We start from the raw sequence: 13853 nt of genomic DNA on the forward strand, positions 1-13853 counted from the left end.
CTCCAAAATCTTCCCTCTCTCTGCTGACAAACTCCTTGTGTTCAAAGCCTCCTTTCCCATTTTCCTCTACGTCCTCCTGTTTCCATCTCATCTACTACTCTTGTTTTTTTTCTATTCCTCTAAATCCTAAGCCTTTCTCTATCCCATGGCACAACCCACCCCTGGTCTTCCCTCGAAGACTGTCCGTCCTGTACCCGCAGGGCTCTGTGATGAGGGAGGAAGCTCCAAGGCCGAGCTGTTCTCAGCTGGGAAGGGAGGGAGGCACACAGATGCTGAGAGGGACACAAAAGCAGGGCTGTGCTCAGAATAAAAAGAAACTGCAGCTTAGCTCTGGCTGCTCCGTCAGGTCAGAGAGGCAGCTGGAGAGCTGGCACTGTCATTGCTGCTCTCCCAGGCCATCTCCCCCGCCTGGCATCACCCTGCTCTGCCTCGCGTTGATTTTCCATCAGCGAAGCTCTGGGAGAATTCAGATCAGGCTATCAATTGTATCAGAGTTGGGAGACAGGAGGGAAATTTGATAAGCATGTGCACTAGCTGATTAAGATGGAGAGAAGAGGAGCCTCCAGTTTAACTCCCATCTGACCTTTCGAGAGGGAAGCAGCGTGTTGAAAAATGCCATTTGGAGCTCTTAAAGGTTTTATGCCCCTGAACATCTCAGAGCTGTTTAAGGAGAATGATATTCAGCTTGCTCGTGTCCTGCCAACTCTTGCTTTCACTCCCAGCAGCAGCAGCCTCAGTGGGAGGCTGAGAAGGATTTATGAAAGGTCAATATTTGAATGTGCAAAACTTACTAAGTCTATCGGAGGACAGGGAGAGGTTCTGCATCAGCTCACTGAAAACTCAGCCCAAATTTCCTCTCCAGTACGATGGCAGATGGAAAAACCCGACACGGCTCCAGTGACGTTGGCTCTGGTCAGCTGCACACATGCAGTTCCATAAACATGTCCCCAGCTGGCACACACAGATCTCATCAAGCTGTGCAAGGGAACGGACAAAACCCGAGTCCTTCCTCGGTGGATCCAAGATCCCTGCAATCACTCTTGTAAGGGTCTGAGCTGAATTGGATGAGCGGGGTCCTATCGGGGGCTTACGTGAGCTGCTGCAGCCTTCTGAAGAACCAGGACATTGTTAGTATGATAGAAAGGGAGAAGCATTCCCAGTGTGGCCAGGCTGGGAAGCCTTTTCCTTATGCTGACCACTTGTACTGGCCAGGTGACATCACAGAACTACAGCTACCAAACTGCAGACATGCAAAGTAAAGCTAGAGAGCAAACTGAGCTGTGAATCTCAAATGCCAGGGAAGGTCACTACTTGTCTGGGGCTCACAGCATCTACAGCTTTCACGGATTTTGTAGAAAGATAAAGAAATTTCACTGGAGCACAGGAAGCAACCTGGAGCGGAGGAGCTGGTGCAGCCATTGACATCTGCTGCAAAGCCAACGTGAATATTTCATATTATACGATACGAAAAGTTTGCATGTTTCTCACAGACTTGGTAGCATGGTGATGTGTTACCGAGGAGCAGCAGAGTTTCAGCATGAACATATGACATGAATTTGTTCCAGGATTTCAGGATTCTTAGCTGTAATTTTATTCTCCTTCAGGAATCTGACAGGCAGCTAGTTAAATTTCAACACAAGAGAGAAAGTGAGAAAAGGCTCCTGTCTCCTGAAATCAGCCAGGTGCCAAGACACTTCCTGTTTTGGCTGTACCTCTGCTCCATGTCAGGACTCGTGCACCAGGTCGAGCAGGGTATGGAGCAGCCTGGCAGGAGGGCTTACAAACAGGGCTGGGTGTCACAGGCAGCAGTTTGCTTGGTCCTGTTCTACAGCCCCAGACCTTTTGGAATCTCCAAATTACAGAGCAAATGGCTTTTTGCACTTGGTTTCCAGCAGGGACCAAGTCCACGTGTGAGGGGATCAGGCACGTGTGGTAGGAGGTGCACTGGAGACCAGGAAGCCCATCTGCGTGAGTGCCAGGGCTTCCTTGTGACTTCCCAATGCCTCAAAATATTAGTGAATTCCTCAGCATTTAAATTCCTTTTGAGAGCTGAAGTGTCATTAAGTTTCCCATTTTGCTGCAATTTACAATTAGTTTACCTCATTAAGCATTGTAAAAGCTGCGGGTGAAGCACCTTGGAGGTTATCCATCACTGGTTATTGCTTCGTGCTGCTGGATTGCTGCACCGGCGAAGCAGGAGGCTCCCTGGAGACTGGAGGCTCGGCGCTGGAGCTGCGGAGCGCTGCAAGCACGGGGTTGATGGCTCTGGGGTCCCACCAGCAAAGCCATGAGGTGCAGGGCGGAGGGGTGCCAGGTGCTGGTGGCTTTTCCCATGAGCATTTCTGCTGGAGCCTGTACTTCAAAACCCTTCTGGAGTCTTGGAGCATCCCAAAGGCCAGAACCATTATTGTTCTTTGGCTCTTTTTTTATTTAAAAGCATGACAGATTGATAATTAGAGGCAGCGGAATGAAACGATGAATTGCACAACACAAATGAAAGCAGCAAAAGGAAAAACTCTTGCCTTTTTACCAAATCCTTTGTAATATAAACCTAGTATCAGCATGAGGCCATAGCTGCATTTTAAGAGAACAATCTTTGACTGTTCTGCTTGTAAGAGGCCCTTATCCCTTCAAGCAATCCTGGATCTGATACTCTTCTTCTTTGTCTTTCCCTAGTGCTTGCAATTTATAGTAAGTAGTTAAATTTGACCAAAGATGGTGGCTCACATTTTCCACCCTCTGTGCCTGAGGATAGTGTTTAAATCCAGAGACAGGCTTCTCTTGTAACTGCCTAATGTTTGAGCAACTGCAATTCTCATTGAGGCTGATGTGATCCCCATCTCCGGAAATCAAGGCACTTTTATTTAATCACCGAAATTTTTAAATAATTAAACGAGAATAACTGGAACGGTATTAACCAAAGCACAACTTGCACATTGCTCATGGCAACAGGAATAGTTAAAACAAACAGAACACCTGCATCCTGTCCCTCGAGGACCACTTTATGGATAATTTATATAATTTCTATCAGTGATGCTACAAATTGGTCTACAAGTTGTCATATCCTGCTGTTTCAGGCCTCGCACCTGGAAAACAGGGGGAACATTCGGAAAAAGCCACCAGAGCTCTGTGGCGACATTTTTACCCCAAGTCATCTAATAAATCTACATGCCAACTGTGGGATTTGGGCTTTTAATTGTTTTGATACGCACATGGCATCTCGCCAAAGAGTCAACCAAACAAAACTGTGGCAATTAGCTAAGAAGTCCTCTCTGCAGAGCTGTGCTCCTCAAGCTCCGTTCAGATTTACAAATGAGATTACTTGGGTGAGGATGTACATGCTAATCCCTCTGTACACACACACACCTGCATGCATGTGCCGGCTCGGTCTCAGCCCTGCCATACACAAACGCTCTCTGCTTTTGGTACTTTGTACCCTGAAGAGGCCATTTTGCTTTCCTCTTTGGAAAAATAAAACAGGATTGAACAACAGAGTGACAACAAACTCAGGTATGGCGGGTATGGAGCCCTTCTCCTCAGGCTACTGGCTCAGTTATGATTTGGGGTTAAAATAAAGAAGATTGTCTAAAGTGGAGGAGGCCTCAGGCTTGGCAGAGAGGAGCTTCCCTTACTGCACCTTCTTGTGGAGAGAAGTCTTCATGTGCCATCTATCCCTAATCCAGAGCTGGTCAGGGACAGTCACTGCTGCTGCTACCCAAGAGGTGCTATTCCCCACCATGCTAAATGTCTGCAGGTGTGCACCCCATGCAAAGCTTTGTGCCTGAATCTGGGATTCAAAACCACACTGGAAGCTTTTACCTCAAGTTTAATCACTGTCTAATTACTCACATGCTCCTGACACCAGCTCCTGAGACACAGGTGCTTTGGAAACTGTTCCCCAGTGCTCAGATACCCGCAGTCCTCCCCTGCGCCTTCCTCTGCCTCCTGCGCATCATCCCACTGAATTTGGGGCTTTCTCTGTAAAATGGAGGACAACTCCTCTGAACTTTGAAGGTTTGGGTTTCAGGGTCCAGTCTTCACATGTTTCCTTTCCACAGCTCTGCAGCAGGAGCATTTGGCACTGAGGGATTTTCTGAACCACACCAAGAGTCAGCAGCGGTTGCCTCCCAGGTACCTCTGCCCTGCAGCTCAGGCTTACTGCAGCAGAAGCTGAGGACTTCTCCATTGCCCTCTTCTGTCTGGACGGCTGCAGCTCTGCTCTGTAGTCTTTGGTTTCAGATGTACTCCCTTTGACAATTAAAGTTTATGACTCTTATGTCAATAGAGCACAAACGAGCAAACAATCTCGGAAGACAGAATGCAATCGGCAAAGTACGGAAGGCTGCTCCTACCTAACACAAGGGGACAGTTAGTCAATGAACAGAGAGACATACTGAAAAAAGTGCTATATGGAACAGAAGCAACGAGCCTGCTTCGCTTTGTGAAACCAGCCTTCTTGGCTGAAGTGGGTTGCTCTGGAATGGGACCCTGTGAAGGGTGCATGTCCAGGCTGCCACTGCCGGGATGAACCGCAGCATCTGAACGAGCCGTGAAGCTGCTGGCTCAACTAGCGGGGCTCCTGCTGGTGCAGGACCTGCTGTGCCCTCCCATCCATCTATTTTTGATGATTCTTCCACACGCACAGACAATGAAGGGTGATTTACCTAGCCAAGAAAGGATTGCATTTTGCAGAGAAGTTCCCATTGCATGCACATCTCAGATTGTTCCCAGTGTGGGGTTTCTACCTCATCAGCACGAGAAGAGTATTTGCAGTCCCCTCGCCTCCTGACAGCCCACCTCTAGGTAGCAGAAAAGGGCTGGGCTTCCTGACTCTGAATCTACCTGTCCTGTATCCCTGTATGGGAAGCTTTTCTACAAAAAAGACATCTATAGGAAAATTCACATCAAGATACTGATTATTCGTATTTACCGGCTCTGTATTTGGAAAGAAAGATGCTTTCTTTCTTCCAAGAGTAGCTGTGATTATTAGAGATCTGTCTGTGCTAATTTTAATGGTGTTCCTACATGGGCTCCAGTGTGACCGTGTTATTGATGAATGAGCCAGTCAATGTGCGGCTGCTGTGTCAGAGAGCTGAGATAAATGAATGGGAATCGCAGGCAGGGGCCCTCCGCCCGCTTGGTTTCTGCAGATTCTCCATCGAATCATTTCACTAACCTAAGATGAGCAGAGCCGTGTCAGTTCACCCATGAGCCCGAATCTTTGAAAAATGCCAGGGAGTGAAAGTCTTTGTCTGCAAGCACTCACTGATACCCTGCAAGGTGGCACGAGTCGTACCAGCAGGTGCTGGTCATGGCCTCGTGCTGTTTGCAGTGCCCCCTTCCTAGCCCATGGAGGCTTACTCCAAACTGCAACATCTATGCCTAGAAAAGGCAGTTACTGGAGGAAAAAAGTAACAAACTTTGGCCCTTATTTATCTCTCCACAAGCAGTTTTTTTTGTAATTAAAGACAACCATCTCCTTCTTGTCTGCTTTCTGGAATAAAAAGGCCACGCAAGCCCCTATGGTGACGAATTATTAATTGTGCTAGTCAGCTACGCTAATTGTTAACAATATCACTATAAGTAAGTGTAGGCACTTACAGGGTATCTGTGTCTTCTCAGCTCTGCTTGTGTGTCTCTGCTATGCTGTAGGAACCCCAAATGTTCATGGGGACCGGAGTCCACAGGCTGACACAGTCAGAAAGGCCCTTGTAGTGCCATCTGTAAGAACACACATGGGCAGTCCCCTGTGCCAAGTAACTTCCCTGAAGTGGCTTTAGCCTGGCTCTGTGGAGCTGAGCAGGAGATCCGTAACATCTCAGGCACAACATTTTTGCCCCAGGAATTTGGCTCAGTGTAGGGCACGAATGGATGAGGAGATAGGGGAGAGAGCAAGAAGGCCGTGACAAACTGCTCCAGTTCATCTGTGGTTTTAATATAACTTCGGGATGTGACCAGAGCCCTGTATTTACTAATTCACTTGACTGGCAGGCATGTGTTAGCTGGAAAATCACTGTTTCAATAACCTGTCTGGCTCCGTCATGCAGAATCGTGAAATGGAAACAATTGCGCTTGTCACATCACCTGTGATAACCTTCAGCAGGAAGCGTGTCCCTCTTTGTCGGGGAGATAAAGCCATTGTTGATATGTAATATACTTGGCCAGTCAAACCAGCTTGAGGATTGTCTCTTGCTTTGCTAATTAATTTTATCACCCTTGTCATCTTCTACTCAAACCTAGGCAATCCTAAGCCTTGTAGAATTGATTTCAGGGCACAGGACGGATATATGCTTCTTACAAGCCAACTTCAGTTACAAATGTGAAGCGCCTGCTCTCTGCTTACTTGCATCAGCATGTTCTAAAGTAGGACACACGCTTTGACGATTTCTATTTTGGCATCTCACAATGTATTTTTATAATGCTTTTTTCCCTCCCCCTCCCCATCCTTTTTTTTCTCTTTTATCAGAGACAAACAACAGCTGTGTTATTGGCACAGTGCTGAGAAAGGGAAGCTAGAGGTTAGCAATGGCATAAAGATAAGCAGTCCTGGTGTAAATCAGATCCTTCACAATGCTGAAATTAGAAATTGTCACTTGTCTACAAACATATGATGATTTCTTGCCCTCCCCTTATGTGCCATGCCACTTCAACTTCCCATTCAAGCTGTTTATGAACACTTCACGTTGGAGTGCAAAAGGCAGGGATCAAGTCTCCATTTGTACTGTGGAATGACTGACCCTGATTCTGCTCTCAGTACCTGCAGCATCCAGAAAAATCCTTCTGTGGTGCCATCACGAAAGCAGTAAGCAGATTTAAAAAGAGATCCTGGCCCACCGGCTCCATGTTGGCAACCACAAGCCCATTTAATTTACTTTGGTTTGCGCCACGTGCCTGCGGTTTGTGTTAGGTGTGCTACAGTTCAGCTATTCAGGTTCATTTGGAAGTTGAATGATTAATGACACATCCCAGAAGGGCTTTACACTGGTAGCCTGGGTGCTGGCACACTGAGCTTGCAGCAGAGAGCTCTGCGGAGGCTGCCAGGTCCACCTGAGAGGCCAGGCAAATATTTGGGCAAACAAACCAGGCTTACCTCTGCACAGCGGCAGGAGACGAGGCAGCTGGGATTAGGCTACGCTGCTCAGAGCCACCTCCTCGGTCCATACGGCACTCAGACCTCAGGGTGCCTCTACCAGGAGGGAGAGGCTGGGGCATGTTTAATCCCCGTGCCAAGAGGTTTTGATGGGCAGAGCTCAGCAAACAGCGATCACATGGCTCAGCTTCTCGGAAAGCTGAAGGATGATCAATAGTTGATTAATCTAGTGAAGAAATTAATGTATTAAATGCAGTGACTGATGTCAAATACATTCTCTCTTGCTCATCGATTTCCTTATTTTTAACCTGCGTGTGCCAAAATTATGAAGCCCAATTCCAGAGTGCAGCTAGTACATTCATCTATTTAATTTCATATGGATATAATTTACTAAGCAATGTATTTGATTGAGTAAATGTGGTGCCATTGATTTTGTGGCTGAATTATCTGATTTGATTGGCACTGTGTCCCATTTAATAGAGAAAGCAACCAATCCAATAAGTAATGTTAGTAATTGGGTAGTTGTTTTCTAAAGAAAAATTACTTGAGTTTAAAGAACTAATGTTTCTCAGTTGCAGTGTAAACTAGATAAATTTCTACAACAGATGAACATGATAACATTTATCCAATGTAATAACAAAATTCTGGGCTCTGTAATGCAGCAACAAGGCAACGCTGCATCTCAGGCAGCATTCACAGAGCAGTTTATATGCAGTTTATGTTTTAATACAAAGCTCCATCATCAGGTCCATTAATTAATTAACCCACTGAGACACTGAGAAACGCCACATACCCTGATGGACTCACGAAGGCACAGAGAAGACAGCCGCCCTGGCAGCCCCACCAGGCTGCCCTGCTCTGCAGCCCCGCTGAGCTCTCCTGCTCCCTGCACAGCCCCAGGCTCAGGCTCAGCTCCCAGGACAGCGGCACCGCAGCATTTCCCGCCCCTATGTGTGCCCAAACTAATGACTGCGGTGAAGGACAGGACAAAGTGCCAAAGAGCTGCTGGCAGTTCCCCTCGCTGTGGCCACTTGGGCGCTCATTTTGCAGCTTCCAGCGCTCCCCTGGCCCTGCTGCTGGCGGGGGTATCGGGCAGGCAACTGCAGCGAGTGCTCTGGAGTCGGACGCACGGGTGGGTCTTCTGGCCATTCAGCTCCAGGCTGGGAGCTGAGTCCTCTCCGTCTACTCTGATGTTCTGGATAACATAGCAAGAAGACTAACTGTGGGCTTCGAGCAGCCATTTCTGGCTGCAAGTCAACAGTGTTCAGAGAACGGAGCAGGGACAGCCTTCACACCAACGTGACTACACAATTAAGGACCTATTCCTTTCTGCTAATACCTTTCCACGCCTGGATCCGAGGCAAGTAATTTTATTCAAGGTGATGTTCAACGCTGGTAAGAGGAAGGCTATTTAATTAAATGCTATACTTGACAAATTTGATACCAACAATCATCTGTCAAGTTCATGTAAAACTAATAGTAATAAAAGTGGAACAACTCATCCACTGATTTTTTTCTTGCCTATGCTGTATTATTTTGCAACAAGAGAAACCAGCACACATCGTTTGAATTCCATGCTTATATATTACAAAATACAATCTAGTCATAATGCTGCTGTGACAGCCAAAAGGAGCTCAGGTATTAGCAGAAGAAAGTGATTTTTTTATTATTCCATTTTATCACTGGATGGAAATTTCAAGACTCGAATTTACCAACACATCCACATCTGAACCTGAATATCTGGGAGGTCATTTACTCCACTGCACAATAAAAGGGAGTCAGACAAGGTAATGCATAATGGAAATCAAAGCCGAACTTCCATTTGCAACTGTGCCATACATAACACTATCAGCTGCACTATCTAAATTACGAGGAGATACGACTCTCTGATGATGAATACAGAACATAATGAGCAGGGAAGGATAAACCCTGAGGGAGGGGAAATGTGCCACTTGTAGAGGTGTTTATCAAAAAAGAGATATGCTTCTGTATCTTAGAATGTTATTTTTCACAAAATTTATTGCAGATACTGATAAGCAAGACCTGTTTATTTACTTCATGCCAATTACAGGCTTGTTCAGAACTGTCTATTCAGACAGATTTTCCCCACGGAAAAGGCTTTCACTGAACATTTCAGGGCTTTACTTCTAAAAAATCCAAACTTCAAAAACATTTCTAAATGTAGAAATATTCAGCTTTTTCTGTTCTCGAGGCCTAAGCTGCTGCTTTCCAATTACCAACTTCTGGCGAAAGGAAAGAAGTTTCAGGCTCCAGAACAACAAAGAATATTTCATTCTCGGAGCGCTTCGGGGAAGAATCCCTGCGGGGTCCCGGCGCTGGCCCGGGCTCCCTGGGACCCACTGCCCAAGGGGCCACCAGCCCCAGCCCCTCCTGCTGCCACCAGCATGTGGCTGCTGATGCCTTGTTTGTGCGAGCTGCTGCCAGCCCTGATGTGCTGGCATCTTCCTCTCACACGCAGGATTTACCAAGCAATGCAGTTCTTCCCATGCAAAGTGGGGAAAAAAGAGAAGAGCTCTGCGTTAGGTCTTCTCAGCTTTTCAAAGGAGATGTTCAGCATCTGGACTCTTTTGCCTCTCCTAAGCCGGCTTTGTGTGACAACTGGAAAGGAAAATGGTAAAAATAGTGATTTACCCGCCTTTAATTAAATGCTGAGGTTTTCGTATACAGTAGTGAAGGCTGTGTTTTGGTGCACTGTGAAACACTCACCGCGCAAACGGTGGCAATTACAAGGCAAGGGATTTTGGTAATACCAGACTTTCAGTCATTTTTCCCCTTAGTAATTAGAGCACAGCAAATAAATCAGTATTCAGTTGATTTAAATAAACTGCCCCTAGAAGAACGATTTGCCGATGACTCTCCTTGCAAATCACGTATCTGCTGATGCCACATATCAAAGAAATGATTTTTGTTTCTTCAAAGTGAACGCACTTCATACAGATGGCAGGTTCCCATTGCTGCTTGCTCTTGGCCAGTAGCAGGAGCGTTGTTAGAGTGATGTGTAAGACATAAGTTGCTTGGAGTCCTGGTGCTTAAATCAAAGTGCGCTGCTGAGAATAATAAATGCACGTATGTGAGTGAAATTCAGATTGGAGGCATCTGTTTGAAAACAAGACGACACATTGTTGTCTAAGCGACTGGCAAAGACGGATGTCTCTATAATAAAACTCCAGAAAGCGCAGTCTCGGTCTGATTTCTGCCTTCAAGGACCAGACACTCTTCAGGGGCCCATGAAACACATCAACTGTCCCAGCCCAGAGTTTACAGACTCCGTATAAGCCTATTGTCCCTACGACTCAAATAATCTAGATGTGAGCAATTTATAGAGCAAGAAAAGCTGGGGAGATCTTAAAACATATACCCTGCAAGTATAAATTCCACTAACCGAGATAGATGTCTGCCATATGGTTGCAGCAGATGCAGCAGATCTGAGATATCCCAATGCCATCTTCCTTGGGGTTTGACCTCTCTTAGCATCAAAAGGAATAAGGGTCAAATTAACTGAGGGGCCAGTGAAAAGACAGCAAGTCTTTACTGCTGTTAGGCATGCTTTGACCATTTTGTAGACAAATCTTCAGCTCCTTATTAAAGTGGCAATTTTCCCAAGCACTGTGTGTATGCTGAGGCTATAAAAGCACCAACAATGTGTATCAAAAGCAGGATCTTTGTTTACCAGATGTCAGCTAATAATAAGAGGTATTATACCAGCACTGAGACTCATTGGGAAAGCCATGTACAAGCTTACGAGCTAAGCTAGCTGATTTACTGACTGCTTCATAGCCACGTTGCATGAGCTGGTTTGAATGTAATCTACTAAAAACACCCTGATGGGACCCATAAACTTTATATAAGGAGCCTTAACTCAAACAGTAAGAGACTCCGAGGACCCATGGAGAATGGCTCAAATGCTGTAGCGGATGGATTTTTTTATGCATTTTGTTTTTTCTTTCGTATTCACAAGGGCTGTTTTCTGTTTATTTTGCAAAAAAAAGCAGCCCCCCCAAAGTCTACCCGAGTCTCTCCTGCCGCATACACAGCCAAGGCAGGAGTGGTGTGCTAGCACGCTGTCATCCACCCTGACTCTGACAGCCTGCACACTGCACACAGAAACAGCTGGATGACCTTTCCAGGTATTTGTTTTCAGCAGAGATTTGTAATGAGAATAGTCAATATTATCTGATGGACTATTTGCCTTCTTGTTACAGTGGCAAAATGTAAGCAGGAAGGTACAAGCGTAGTTCTGTAGTGGGAAAAATGTTTGATGCCTTTCCTTTGGAAAAGCAGGGATGCTAGCTGCTCTGCTTCCACTGCAGGTAACCCGGCACGAAGATGTGCACGGGGTGATGCGCTGGATTTGGACTGGGGTGGCTGGGATCAGAATCAGACCCCACATGACTGCAGAAATGGAGGGGATGGTTTCCTCTGCTGCTGCACAGCGTTGGTACTGCCGGAGGGAAAAGGAAACGGATGGTGTGCGGGGCTGAGAGTGGCAGGGGGAGGACAGAGGGGACGAGACTTGCCAGGGGCTGAGCTGGCCACTGCTGCGGCAGGGAGCAGGCTCTGCGGGCTGGATTTCTGGCCAGCTAGCGCTTTTCATGCGGATGCTGTCTGCCGTTAGCTGCCAGGCAGATGGCAACTTACATTACAGGTTATCGAGTGAGCAGTGGGAGTCAAAACAAAATTATCGCTTTACTCCTCCACACTAATGAGAAGTGCGTCACCCAGTTGTTTAGGCACAGGATGAGTTTGCTTTATGCTTTCTCCGGATCTGGTCACTGTTGGAAGAAAAATATATCTGAAAACGCATGGGCCAGTGATCTCTACTGCTCTGGTAATTTATTTCCACCCACATCTCCCCTCTCTTTGCCTATTCCTGTCTGCAGAGGAGGCTTGTAAATAGAAAACTACGAAGTTTGTGTCATTGTTGCGGTCCAAGCCCTCTCATCCACTCCCCAACTTCCTTCCACAAGCACAGAGGGCTTGCAATGTGCCTCTCCTTCCCTCCATCCCTTCATTCCAAGGTCTGCACTTCCGATCTGCCTCCACGACCCTCAGTTCCAAATAGTTCTTCTGCAGTGTTTCTGGCCTCGCCTTTCTTCCTGCTTCTCTTCCCATGAAAACAGTAACAAGGTATTGATCTACCTTGTTGAGACAATGAAGCCTCTTTAATTAGTTCATTAGTCTTTAGCTCATCAAGACTTGGATGAATGCTCCACTGAATCCTGTTTAATCACAAGAGTTGATGACTTTCAGAAGGTTTACAGGATGCGCCTGGAATTGAGGGCTGGCAGTGGCTGGGGTCTGGGGCTTGTTTAAGATCAGGATTCCACCCAGGGAGTAAAAACTCATGCTTGATGAACTGGGCCCCAAAGGTCAGCTTTAGGGAAAAGAAAACTCTAAAATGTGAAGTGGAAGACTTGAAAGGGTCTTTTACTCGGGAGTTAAAGTCTGTGATGCAGCAATGCATCCCCAGGGCTGCTGGCAAGTTCAGTCCAGGAAGAAAACCCTCCTGGTTTTAAACCTGTGCTTGGAAGTCAGAGTGAAAATAAAGGACTATAAAATTAAACAAATTTATGAGGAAATTACATTTCTTTTCTTAGATAAAGGGATAGTAAGCACCTAATTTCTACAGAATCAAGAGAATTTTTCTCTGCTGCACAGAGACACCAGCAGGACTCCTGAGCAGTGGCGCGGGTCAAAGCAGAGCATCGGCTGCCCCACAGCACGGACTGCAACGCCCTGCCCAGAAGGGCCGGGGCTCTTTCTGCCCACGGCCCCCTTCCCATTCCACCACGACATTGCCATTTCAACTCCACTACTTTCAGCTGGGGGCTTGTCCTGCCACTGCCGTACTGCGCTCTGCAAATTAATTTCAAACCCTGTGATGCATTTTCTGTCCGCAGCTCGAGCTAATCGCTGAGGAGCCGAACCAAGCAAATTGCAGCTGGCATTGTGGTGGTAAAAGTTTAATGGTGACGGTGAACGCTCTCCTGCCTCAACCCCAGCTTTAAATTCAAGCAATAACCCTGCAGGTGTATGCTAATCTGAGGGAGATGGGGAGAATTTTGATCAAAGACGCTCCTCTGAAGTGTGACCCAGAAGGAGCAGTTCCCTTCTGTTTCAGCACAGATCATTTAATGCAGAGCCCAGCTCCTTCCCCGAGGGCTGATCCCTGCCAGCAGGATGGGATCCCTAGCCTGTTTCCCAACCACACCGGGCTGTGCTGGGCACCCCAGCTCAGCTGCCCTGCTCCCTGGCACCAACCTGTAAGCTCAAGTCAACAAATACAACAGCACAAACCTGCTGCCCTTCCGATCACATCTGTACTCCTGCTTCTTCCCAGAGGAACTAATCTCTATTAAGAAGTGTCATTTGAAATGCTCACGAACCATGGAGAGAGGCTGGAAATGCATTATCTCCCCGAACCTGATACAAATAAGGATTCGGCTGTTTGATGACACCTTGAGATAATTGTTTCAAAGGATCTGAATGTAGAAAATATTTTAAAACAACTTTAGAATCAATAGCTATTTTAATTTGCAACTTGCAGCTCGCTTTCTGACAAATAACCCCAAACAGAAGGATAAATAATACAGCTTCAATTATATTTCTGTACAGTATTTATCTTATTTTGTGTTATGTGCTGCTGAGCTAATTCAATTTTCTGCTGCCAGCCCATGCTTGTTCCCCTTTCACTTGTAATGTATAACTTTATGAAGAGGGACTAAATCTTCCTGTGTGAATG

The 13853-nt window shown here is 46.5% G+C and overlaps 1 protein-coding gene across 7 annotated transcripts in view; it reads right to left on the reverse strand.

Annotated features, from left to right (window-relative positions):
- CSF3R (colony stimulating factor 3 receptor) overlaps positions 1-9227 on the reverse strand; it is a 63593-nt gene extending 54366 nt beyond the window's left edge. For 5 of the 7 annotated variants that reach the window (XM_040534921.1, XM_040534922.1, XM_040534919.1 and 2 more), the window contains exon 1: positions 7091-7174. The gene's annotated coding sequence lies outside the window, so the exon portion shown is untranslated. Of the gene's footprint in view, positions 1-7090; positions 7317-7883 lie in introns of those variants that run through there. The other 2 variants (XM_040534918.1, XM_040534916.1) reach the window with 2 other exon arrangements.
- Positions 9228-13853: the final 4626 nt, after the last annotated feature.

This window comes from Cygnus olor, chromosome 23 (genome assembly GCF_009769625.2).
Source record: "Cygnus olor isolate bCygOlo1 chromosome 23, bCygOlo1.pri.v2, whole genome shotgun sequence".
Taxonomy (NCBI): Eukaryota; Metazoa; Chordata; class Aves; order Anseriformes; family Anatidae; genus Cygnus; species Cygnus olor.